The sequence below is a fragment of the Triticum dicoccoides genome, chromosome 3B, assembly GCF_002162155.2.
Source record: "Triticum dicoccoides isolate Atlit2015 ecotype Zavitan chromosome 3B, WEW_v2.0, whole genome shotgun sequence".
NCBI classification, from domain to species: Eukaryota; Viridiplantae; Streptophyta; class Magnoliopsida; order Poales; family Poaceae; genus Triticum; species Triticum dicoccoides.
The window spans coordinates 758,039,811-758,051,397 of NC_041385.1; the positions used below are offsets into that span (position 1 = coordinate 758,039,811).

The 11,587-nt window shown below is 43.2% G+C and overlaps 1 pseudogene; it reads right to left on the minus strand.

Annotated features, from left to right (window-relative positions):
- Nucleotides 1–3,129: 3,129 nt before the first annotated feature.
- On the minus strand, nt 3,130–3,755 carry LOC119279931 (annotated as a pseudogene).
- Between the last annotated feature and the right edge of the window lie 7,832 nt (nt 3,756–11,587).

Sequence of the window (11,587 nt, forward strand, 5' to 3'; positions counted from 1 at the left end):
GAGAGAGAGAGAGAGAGAGAGAGAGAGAGAGAGAGAGAGAGAGAGAGAGAGAGATCAAGTTTAAAAATGGATGATCGAGACGTACTATGTCGACCCCTTGTCAGAAAATAGATTTGTTCTGCTTTGGCGAGTAGAAAGAAAGCAGACATGTAGCCATGTACGTTAGCTGCCTGAAGAAAGGATAAGTACTTGCGCCTAATCAATTAATTAAGCAGTCGGGCCAGTTCGGTTTTCTCTCGTTTTCCGTGAAGTGTTCATGACCGTGGGGCGACAAACTTGAGTCATTGTGTCCCCCCTTGTGTCATGTCAGGCCCTCAACTTTGTTTTGTTTACAACATTATTACTTTATATACGCACATTGCAGAACTGAATAAGATTTTTTTAATTCTTTTTTTTGGTTGCAGAAAGCATAACTGCATGAGAATAAGAAGCTGTGATTTTGATTTTACTCATGCTCTTGCTGGATTAATGAAATCCGCCTCCAGCTCTGACAGAAGATCGACTGATTAATTAGCTTCCAACTCACAACTCACAAGGACAATGCTGCTGTGTAAAACAAAGCAAGACCTAGCATAAAACTGGGAGGTTGGGAGGGAAGTTTGTTCAGACCAGCTACTAGGAGTACAACTCTGCTAATATTGCAGCGTAAACTATATCGTCGCAACGGGAGATGACTTCTGAGGAATCAGTAGTGATCTCCATATTATCCTTTCGAGAGCGCAAAATCCATGTGTACACATGATACCTACCATATAATATTGTACGTAAAACTGATCGAGCCTCGACGTGTGGACGATGGATAACTCAGTTCTTTCTTTCTTTGCGCGTTTATGGTATGGTACGAGTTGTCTACGTGTGGAGCAGCTCAACTAGCTAGCTAGCCAGTACGACAGGCAGAGAGGAAGCCTCAGTTTAAGAACGGGTATTGCACATATTTTCTACTCCCTCTGTCCCAAAATATAAGAACGTTTTTTGACACTAGAAAGAAAGGCTCCGGGAGCTTAGTAGATACACACACGTGTGTGATGTCCACGTCACATCGTGGAAATTAAAACAAGATAAAAGGGAGAACACATTTTAGGGGCGGCCCATTGTAGTCAAGGACCTTCATCTAAACCGTTCTCTTGACCCCTAGTACAAATAACATTTTGATTCTCCCTGCAAAATAGATAAATAATGGCGGATTCAAATTTTGAATAGCAGGGCCGGAGTTGTTAGTTTTGCACATGTCATACATGTCTGAATTTGGATATGAAAATTTAATGGTTGAACTCATGTATGGATACTTTGAACAGTTGGTTTGTTTTCATTTATACATTTTTGGAAATGATTTTTTTTATTGTCAGTAAGATACGTGGTGCTCGAGAGCCAAAGGGAGTCAGCGGAGCGTATGTCCAAGTGCCTTCCATTTCTTTTTCCCTTTTTCTTAGTTAGTGCTGAATTTCCTCACTCAAGTCCTTTTCGCCACAAAAGTTTCCATACAGACCAAGTTGGGCCTGCAGCCACATGTTCCCACTCACTTCCGTCCTCTTTGCGCATGTGTTAGTATATGTGGATGCTAGTGCTAGTCAGAGAAAATTTTCCTTGGGACCAGCGAGATTGTAAAGCATTGGACTTTCATGTAATGTTGTTGTTTACACGAGTTGACGAGTAAACACTTTTTAATGTGTGAGGCAGCAAGAATATTGCTCAATAAAGTATTTTAAGTTCTCCATGCAACAGTCATGCCATTTTTCCCTGAAGGAAAGCAGTCATGTCATTTTCAAGCATTGACATTTTACCGGTGTATTGCACCAAGGCTCGCAATTGTTTCAAAAGTTAGTGATAGTGCTAACATAGGCGGAGCTAGGTACAATACAACAATCGAATTTGTTACACTAGACACCTAACATGGTGAAGTCCATGTGTCCTGCATTGAATTTATCATGTAATTTTGAAGGAAACAATTAATCATGCAATTCTTACAAACTAATCTTTTGTATAAGAGTATATAATGCCCGCCTTTTGGTTACAACTGCGCACAACGGGGCTACATTCTGGGATAGAGGGAGTACAATATTAGATTTGACAACATATGTAATAACTTCTAAACACTCTGATAGGATGAAGGAAAGAAAAGTTGTCTTTAAAAGTAGCATACATAAATAAGTGTAGTTCATGCAATCGAGCATGGGGATTTGCAGTTTTTCTTTTTCTCATGTTATAGGCTCAAGTTCATATTGTCCACCACTCGTCACGTATACATCTCAGCTGGTGAATTATTCCAACCTTTTGGGAGGGAGGGAGAGAGACCGTCTGCTGCTCGCCTGCTCTTTTTCAAGCCGGCAGCTATCTCCATCACCGTCTCTGCGTAATGGTCTTCCACTCATTGTACACACTTTGTACTCTGGTTTCCTCGATAAATTGACTGAATTTAATAAGGCTGGCAGTGGCACTGACATCGTTTTGGTAGGCTGATGTTGATGTGCGCTCTTCTTTTCTTCTTTGCGTTGAATTTGTGGTGTGCCCGATTGAACTTTCTTTTCATGCGAGACATTTTCAATGTGACAGCTGCTTGCTGCATCTGCAAGTGGGCAGTGACTGACTAATGTTTTTGTGTGTGTCAGTGTCCAAGAGGCCGGCGACTCTCGGTTTATTCTGTGTGGGGCCATCAAGTCTTTTATTGGAGTTTCATATGCTAACATTTGTGTTTCATCGTACAGCTAAACTAAGTAAACCCACAAACTGAGGATAACACATCGACAACCTGGAAATCGAGCACATATCCAAAGATTTATGCAATGACTGTATAACCTTGTTTTTCAACTGGTGGTGGAAAACCCTTTGAGAAAGGGAAAAAAAGTCATATACCAAAAAGAGTCACCATGTCAATTGGCATGGGCAAAAACTTGCTGAATTGTTCGTAAAAAAAAATGGTCACACGAACCACCTACAACGTTCCTACCGTAGTTTCAAATAGCCAGCTATAGCCCCGCTATAGCTCTGCTATAGCTGTTCTAGCATGTTGCTGCTAAATGATTTCATGTATAATTTGCCGCTATAGCCCAGTTATAGTTGTTTTTAAGGGTTGCCACTATATGTCATAGCCTGCTATTTAAAACATTGTTCCTACTCTCATCATCTACGTTGCTACGTACAGAGACCTGAAACTGAACTAGAAGAAGAAGGCCACAAGGAGCGGTTGATGAGGCCACGCACAACGACCAAGCCCAGGGTGAGCAGGTGATCCATTTCCGACGCCACCGTCAGCGTCAGCACGTCCTCCCCCAGCACCACCCCCGTCGATGTCTGCTTCCGGGTCACCTCCGCCACGGCCGCGCCATCAACGCCGCGTACTTTGTACTCCCTCTTGCTGGCAGAGCACCCGTTGATCCTTAGCATGTTCCCGTGCTGCCGTGCATCGCAACTGCGGCCCCGCCCTTCTCGGCCCACCGCACGGTGAACAACGGCGTCGCTTCCTGGTGCACGCACCGGCATACCTCCCATCTCCTGAACATGCCGAAGCCCTTGCGCCTGATCCTGATGAGGGCGTTGCCGGCACGGTCCATGAAGAAGACCTCACGGCCGCCCCTGCAGCCATAGTTGTCGACCCGGAAGGCGACGTTGCCGTCGGGGCCGTACACCGCGCAGCTGTTGCCGTTGAACACCAGCGACTTCATCCACACCGTGTACGCTTGCTTGCTCCGCTGGCCCTGGCGGTGATCATAGGAGGACGACGACGAGGTGGCCGTAGGAAGGGGTTGGATCTTGGCCATTGAAGAGAGAACGAAGAAGAAGAAGAAGATTGCTCTGCTGCTGTTGCACAGTTAGTGGGATGATTGGGATGGTTGAGGTTTGCTACACTTACGTAATCTTTTTACGTAAACTCCTTACGAAATCATCGTGGCATCTAATGATTTGTTAGTTGGAAATCAGGAGGGCGGGGCCCATAGTTAAAATCAAGGGGGCCGGAGGGATTAGTGGAAGGTTTAGGCCCGTAAGTGTACGTAGGTGTAGAATTATTGGGCTGGTTGGCTGATTTGGCCTATTTATACCGGATTAGTTGAAACATTATGTACTGTAGTCCCAGTCAGCATGCGATTAGCACCGCGATTAGTGATTAATCCAAGAGTTGAACATGGATATAATTAAACCACAATGTCATGCAATGCTGAACATGTGTGAGATCGCATTTTAAAAGTTAAAAAACTGGATGATCGAAACGTACTATTTGGACCTATATATGTCAGAAAATAGATTGTTCTGTTTGGCGAGCAGAAAGAAAGAAGGCATGTAGCCATGTACGCTTGGTCAAAGGAATGATAAGTATCTGCACCTAATTAATCAATTAAGCAGTCGGGCCAGTTCGGTTTTCTCTCGTTTTCCATGACTGTGGGGCGACAAACTTGAGTTGTCGTGTCCCCTTGTCTGATGTCAGGCCAGCGATCGACCCTCAACTTTGTTTACAACATCACTTTTAAATCCACACATGGCACAACTGCAAAAGAATAAGAAGCTGTGATTTTGGTTATATCCCTACTCTTGCTGGATTAGTGAATCCGGCTCCAGCTGTTTGCACAAACGGCTGCTTGTATGGATGACAGAAAATGAATATGCAAGCCTCCAATTCCGTGTATATATAAAACTGAGAGATCAGCTACCACAAGGGCAATGCTGGCAGCAGTGTTAAACAAAGCAAGGCCTACCATAAAACTGGGAGGGAGGCTTATGGAGATCAGCAACGACGACTATGCCAATAATGATGTGTAATACCTATATATATCGTTGCGACAGGAGATCGATCAACTTCGGAAGAATTAGTAGTGACCACCATATCACTATATATATCGTCGCGACAGGAGATCGATCAACTGTATTTTGCAAAACTGATCGAGCCTCCAGGTGTGGACGATGGACAAGTCATTTCTTTCTTTCTTTGTGCGTTTATGGCGAGCCACGTGTTGTCTACGTGTGGAGCAGCTGAACTAGCAAGCTGGCAGAGAGCAAGGCTCCGTGTAGCCTCAGTTTAAGGTCTGGGATTGCACATATTTTCCAGAAAGAAAGGATTGTACATATTGTTAGTTTTGCATTTTTTTTCGACAAAGAGTGGATTTTATTAGCTCAAAATGGAGCATCAAGAAGATACATAACACAATGAGCACACACCCGGCCTCTGCATAGCTAGGATGCACACAGCCTACACCAGCTCACACACACACGAAAAAACACCGACAACAAGCAAAGTCATACAAGACCAAAGCTATGTGAAGGCGAGAAAAAAAAACCCAAAGTGATCAGACTTGTGATGGGCAAACTACAATCATGACCATATCCGCACCAATAATCTCTTGACACCACATGGACAACGAGGTTCTTCAACAGCAACGCCTTCAGGAAGGGAGCGACACTCAGGCGCCGCCGTCACCGGATCCAACCACAAGGCCAAAATCTAGGTTTTCACCATGAAGAATCAGTCCGAGTCTATCCAAGCAACGCCTTCAACAAGGTAACGACGTAAAAAACGTCGCCGTTGCCAGGTATAACCACTCGGGTCTGACCTAGGCTTTCGCCCTGGAGCTCAAGACTGGGTGCTCGAGTAGCACCATCATCGAAGTCGCTCATGTGTTGTCGCCGCCACTTTTCCGCGATCCCAGCAGCTACATGCGATGTGACCGCCATCACTACGCAACCATTCCTCTGCGTCAAGCCATCATATATAATTTGAATCTCACCGCCAAAGTCATCTACCAGATCAGGAGTAATGATCCTCCCGACCTTTCGATGATCATCGCCGTCGTGGAACCGTAGGAAGTCGCTGCAGTATTTGCAGTCACCGCCATCCGACCGATCAGATCTGAATCACCACCACCAAGGAGTGGACCGTAGCGCCGCTGTCCGGCCACCGCCTGTGCGGAAGGCCAGCACCTCACCGCATCGCCCACATCCAGCAGAGAGCCATGCGCACACCAACATCCTGACGCCACATCTGATCGAATCTGGCTAGAGACGGACGCATTCGGAGGTCCTGCACATCACCCAACCCTCCCTGATGCATCTGAAGATGCACACAAGAAGCAGAGAAGGTGTCTTGTGTTGTGTCAGATCCGGGCCTGAGGCCGGCATGCACGTGGCCGCTGCATTTGACGCCCCGGTCCAGAGAGCCTCCAAGCGCCGGCAGCTGATCAGGCATGGCCGCGCTGCCCTACATGTTTGAATTTGGATATGGAAATTTAATGGTTCAACTCATATATGGATACTTTGAAGAAATTGGTTTGTTTTCGTATAAACATTTTTTGGAAAAGAGTTTTTCTTGGCACTAGGATACGTGGTGCTCGAGAGTCAAAGGGAGTCAACGGATGTCCAAGTGCATTCCTTTTCTTTCTTACCTTTTCTAAGTTAGTGCTGAATTTTTCTCGCTCAACTGTGACCCAAGCTCCTTTTTCGCCACAAAAGTGTTTTCATATAGACCAAGTTGGGCCCGGAGCCACATGTTGGCACTCAGTTCCATCCTCTTTGCACATGTGTTAGTATATGTGGATGCTAGTACCAGTCAGAGAAAATTTTCCATGGGACCATCGAGATTGCAAAGCATTGGACTTTCATGTCACGTTGCTGTTTACACGACTACACACATTTTAATGTGCGAGGCAGCAAGCCTATTGCTCAATAAAGTATTTTAAGTTCTCCAACAGTCATGTCATTTTTTTCTGAAGGAAAACAGTCATGTCCTATTCAAGCAGACCTTTCCCTGTGTATAGCACCAGGTACAATACAACCATCTAATTTGTTACACTAGACATTGGTGAAGCCCCTGTCCTGCATTTCAATTTATGATGTAATTTTGGAGGAAACAGTTAATCTATCATTGCAGCTTGAACAATCTCGTAGTACTCCAATGTCCTTTCCATTGAGTTCAACATATTAAATTGTGTTCGTTTAGTTGTCTATTGATGTTACATACTTTGTAAATTTGTATGACGGAAAATTATGCATGTCAAGCTATGAACAAAAACTGTAAGGGTAAGAGATCTAATCTCCATCGGGATTCTAAAAAGAAGTTATAATCTGGTCGTTAGTTGTGATCGGGCCATTCATTTTCAGTCCCAGGCCAATTGTAGTATTTTCTTCCTACCAGTTATTGCTACATTTGAGCTTTGGGTTCTTTATTAAACGATAATGTAATTTTGGCAATATTTTCTTGTTCAGATTTTGTGCAGTTAATTTTGTTCTCAGGTTGCTAGGACCCAACGAATTAGGCGGACTGGAGGAGGTAGTGGCTTATGGCATCACCGACCAAGAGTCCAAGTGCATTAGTACTTTGAACCGCTAGCTTGACAAATGTGTTCCCGCTGCTCGCGAGGCATCAAGAGATGGTGATTTGAGGAGAGTTTGTCTTTTATGTGAATATTTGATGCTTTCTTAGACACAGCGGTTTATCCTAAGCTTTTGGGTGGCTGTCTGACCGTCCGTGTTTCCTGGTAGCGGCGGAGGATGGACTGATGTGCGCGAGAACCATATTGTAATCTTTGAGCCATGTTGAGACCTGAAATGAACGAATCCTTGCTGCTGCTAATACGTCTGTAGCTGCCCATACGCTTATTTCTCATGGTGTAAGATAAGATATCTATGGTGAATCATTTTTTCCGTTTGAGATTCAATAGATGAAATGTGAAGAGGTAAATACACTAGTAGTGCTTGAACTTGACACGGATGTGCAGTTTAGTGCCTGAACTTGTAAAGTACATTGAACTGGTTCCATAACTTGGCATGGACGTGCATATACGGTTCAAATGACGTTTTTATACGTCCGCCACGCTGATGAGGCGCGCCAACATGGCATGGGACCCGCTGTCAGTGACTAGACAACGAAGACAAGGGTGTGTGGCCTTTTTTTTTGTGGAAACTCCTCCGGAATTATTTTTCATACAATAAGACCCTTACAGAGAAACTGACAAATTTGCTGCTTCGTGATGATTCATAACCTTGCGCTATAATTAATTTCGTACTATAATTATAAAATACTAAAAGACTAGCGTTGTGGTGGTTAGAAAGGGCGACCTACCAGTCAAGTGTATGTTGGGCTAGCCAATAGACCACTTCACATTTGCTGCTTCGTGATGATTCACAACCTTTATAAACTAGGCGGAACAACATAAATAAAATGATTTTTTTGCGAAGTATAAATAAAAGAAATTTAATGAACCAACAAAAATAGTGCCAACTATGTGACTCGAACATCCAACCAAAGCTTATAGACCAGGCACGGATGCCACTCCAACCAATGAGTTCTCTTGTATTGAAAGTACAAGTAATCTTTATGACTGCCTAGCAAACATAATTTCAAAAGAATGCAAAAAATTTCATGTCATTTAAAAAATCACATGTTATTTTAAAACATACTCATTCAATTGAAAATATTTACGAATGATAAACATGTTTATATGATTCAAATATTATTCATATGAGGATCCGCAATCTAAGGGCACACTAGGCTTGTATTTTTTTTAGAAAACACAAAGTTTTTACATGAAGCATAAACACATTTATATACTACATGAATATTTTATTAAAAATGTGGAAATTTTAAAATAATATGAGAATTTATTTACATGTATGAACGTTTGTAAAACTAATTTAATATTTTATTAAAATGCAAACTTTTTTCAAATTATAAGATATAATCTTAATTCATAATTTTATTATGTGTATTTTTGTTAAATTATTGCATTGATGTTTTATGAAATTATATGAAATTTTTAATGTATTTTGTTTTAAATATATGTCTATTGTTTGTAACAGACGATTACAATTTACATTTTTTTTATAAAATTTTGAAATGAAAAAAATAGACACGTCGAAAACTGAGCCACACTATGGTCTAGTTTAGCGAGAGGGGCTTGTTATGTTATAAACCTAAATTTATCATTTTTACCATTCGATGTCGTCAGTTGGAGTGGTATGTGCGTCAGCTATACAGCCCCTGGTTGCAGATTCAAATCAATAGGGCTATATTGTTGGAATAAATTTTTAAATTTATGTTGTTCAGCTTTATATATATAGTGTATAAATCCTTTTATGACGCTAAATTTGAGCTGGCCTACTGGCTAGCCACACTCACCTGCGCGCATCAGGTTGCTGTTTTGAACCCCATACCCGTTTTTAATTATTAACATATTTTTTACTAGAGGGTTCTCCGGAAAAAACCCAGGCCACACACCCTGTCCCTGACAGCGAGTCCCATGCCATGACGGCACGACTCGTCAGCATCACGAACGTATACAAACGAGATTTGAACCGTATATGCACGTCTATGCCAAGTTACGGAACCAATTCAATGTATTTTGCAAGTTCAGGCACTAAAGTGCACATTCATGACAAGTTCAAGCACCAGTGGTGTATCTACTACCACTATAAAAGAAAGAGAGGAGCAGATCCAAATAATCAGATCCATCCATCTACAAGATCTAATGGCTCTTAATCCTTTAATGTTTAACACTACAAGCCACGGAATTAAGCCCCCACTAATCGTACCTTCCCCTTCGTACAGAAAACTGCTCCGCACGTCCGCACCGCACCACGACCTCCGCCCGCTCCTCCTGTAAACGGAAAAATGCCACGACCGCGGCCCGCTCCTCCATTCCGCCCCCGCTCCTGTAAACGGAATAGGGTTCCCTTGCCGATGCGGTTTTCCCGTCGCTCCCTCCTGCAGCGAGGTGCTCCCCTCCATCATTCTCATGTTCCCCGCTCCGGCGCTCCCTTTCTGTAAATGTACCCAGTCCGGATGCAACTCATGCAATTGATGAGCTCTGAGTTACAGTTGATGCGCAAGTAGGTGCATAGCTGTGCATATATTATACTGTAATTGTTTAACCTCCGCCCGACCACCTCTATCCCGACGCGCCGGCGGACTGGCTGACCGACGTCTCTACGCGACAGCGAACCTCCGCCTTGACGCGCCGAACGACCTCCGCCTTGACCTGTGCCGCCCCCACCTGTTTCCCGACGCTCCGGCGGACTGACGGACCTCTGGATCGACGCGTCGGCGGACCTCTGGCTCGACCTCTGCCTCCCCAACCAGCTGCCTCGCTTTGTTTTTCGTGGTATGGATCCCTTCTCCTCTCCGCGTGTGTGTTGTCCCTGTGCTTATTGCGTGTTCTGTGTTTGGATCGCTGGCATGTTTTTGCAATGAACGATGTTCAGGTTCGTTCAGGCAACTCGCCGACATCCATCATGGTCTGCCATTTTAGAATTAATGAAGATTGCCTTTCGGGGCTTCTTCCCTTGCCTAGATAATTCCCTCCTTTTAGGCTCTGTTGTCATCTGAATTTGGACGTATACTTATGATCCTGGTTTTTCTACACCACCAACTTGATCTGAATAAACAAAGCGAAGTGGATGCAAACTTCAGGATAAAAGTATGTATAACATGGAATGAGAGGGAGAGGACTCTGAGCTAGACATGTTGATTATACTGTTCAATGTTAGCTCCGACTAACAGGCGAACAGAGCGCACAACACTTGCATAAGAAGCGGACGGCTCAGCTACAAAAAAAGAGCTGCGGCTCACACTGTTGGTGTCGAAAGCTGCAGCTCACACTGTTAGTGTCTGGATTGGGATCTAATTTTAGTGATATAGAAATCAATTTGATTTATTCACCCTTTGGCAAGCAACTATTTTTAGATGATGCAATTGATCATTCTTGTATTTGCTTTTATGTGGTCTGATTTTATCATACGAATTCAATCTTTCTTGATCTCAGCTTAGTTTATGTTTGTTTATTTGCAGATTATTTACTGAAGACAATGGTTTCAGCTCAAGAATCAAATGCCTGAAGCCAAAGGTTCCTACTCAGAATGTTCACCGCACAACTCCTGGGAAACAATGCCACCGCTATGTGCATGCAAGATGGAAGATCGTAAATATGTTTAGTTTCCACCAAGATCCTATAGCAGTGTATTGCTTCACATAGTTCTCTTTAAGTTTCATTTTTATTATTCAAGGCTCGATATTGTCATCAAAGAAGCTAGCACTACATGCAAATTAAGGAATTGCTACATTATAAACCATCGTGGATAATATACTTACCTTCTACCATGAGGTGATTCACTGCCATGTTTGTCAATCATTCACATTCATTAATATTTTCAATGTGTTGTTGTAAAGGAAACTCCCTCTGTACCAATACTCATGTGTTATTTTCTTTTGATTATCACTTTTCAGACTGGTCGGGGTTTCTAGATTGGAAGGAATTTGTTTTTGATTGGCCTTTGGGTTTCAGATAATTTAGAATAAGTTACTACAGCAGCCGAACGCCGCCACTTCACCGGGCTGCGCCGCCCAACTACCGTCTATCACCTGCGTCCCATGGCTCATATTGCAAGAGGCAAGACGAGTACGCATTAATTCGATTCTTATAATGCTGGTCTTGCTAGCTTTCGAAGTAGGCTGCTTATGCATTTTTTTACAACAAATGCTCATGGAGCTGATATATGGTACTGCTCTTTGTGTTCATATTGTAACATACCGCATGGATTGATGAGCTTGAGCCTGACTCCAGAGCTTTCTTTTAGTTGGTTGTGCTACAGTTTTCTATTTGGTTTCAGATTT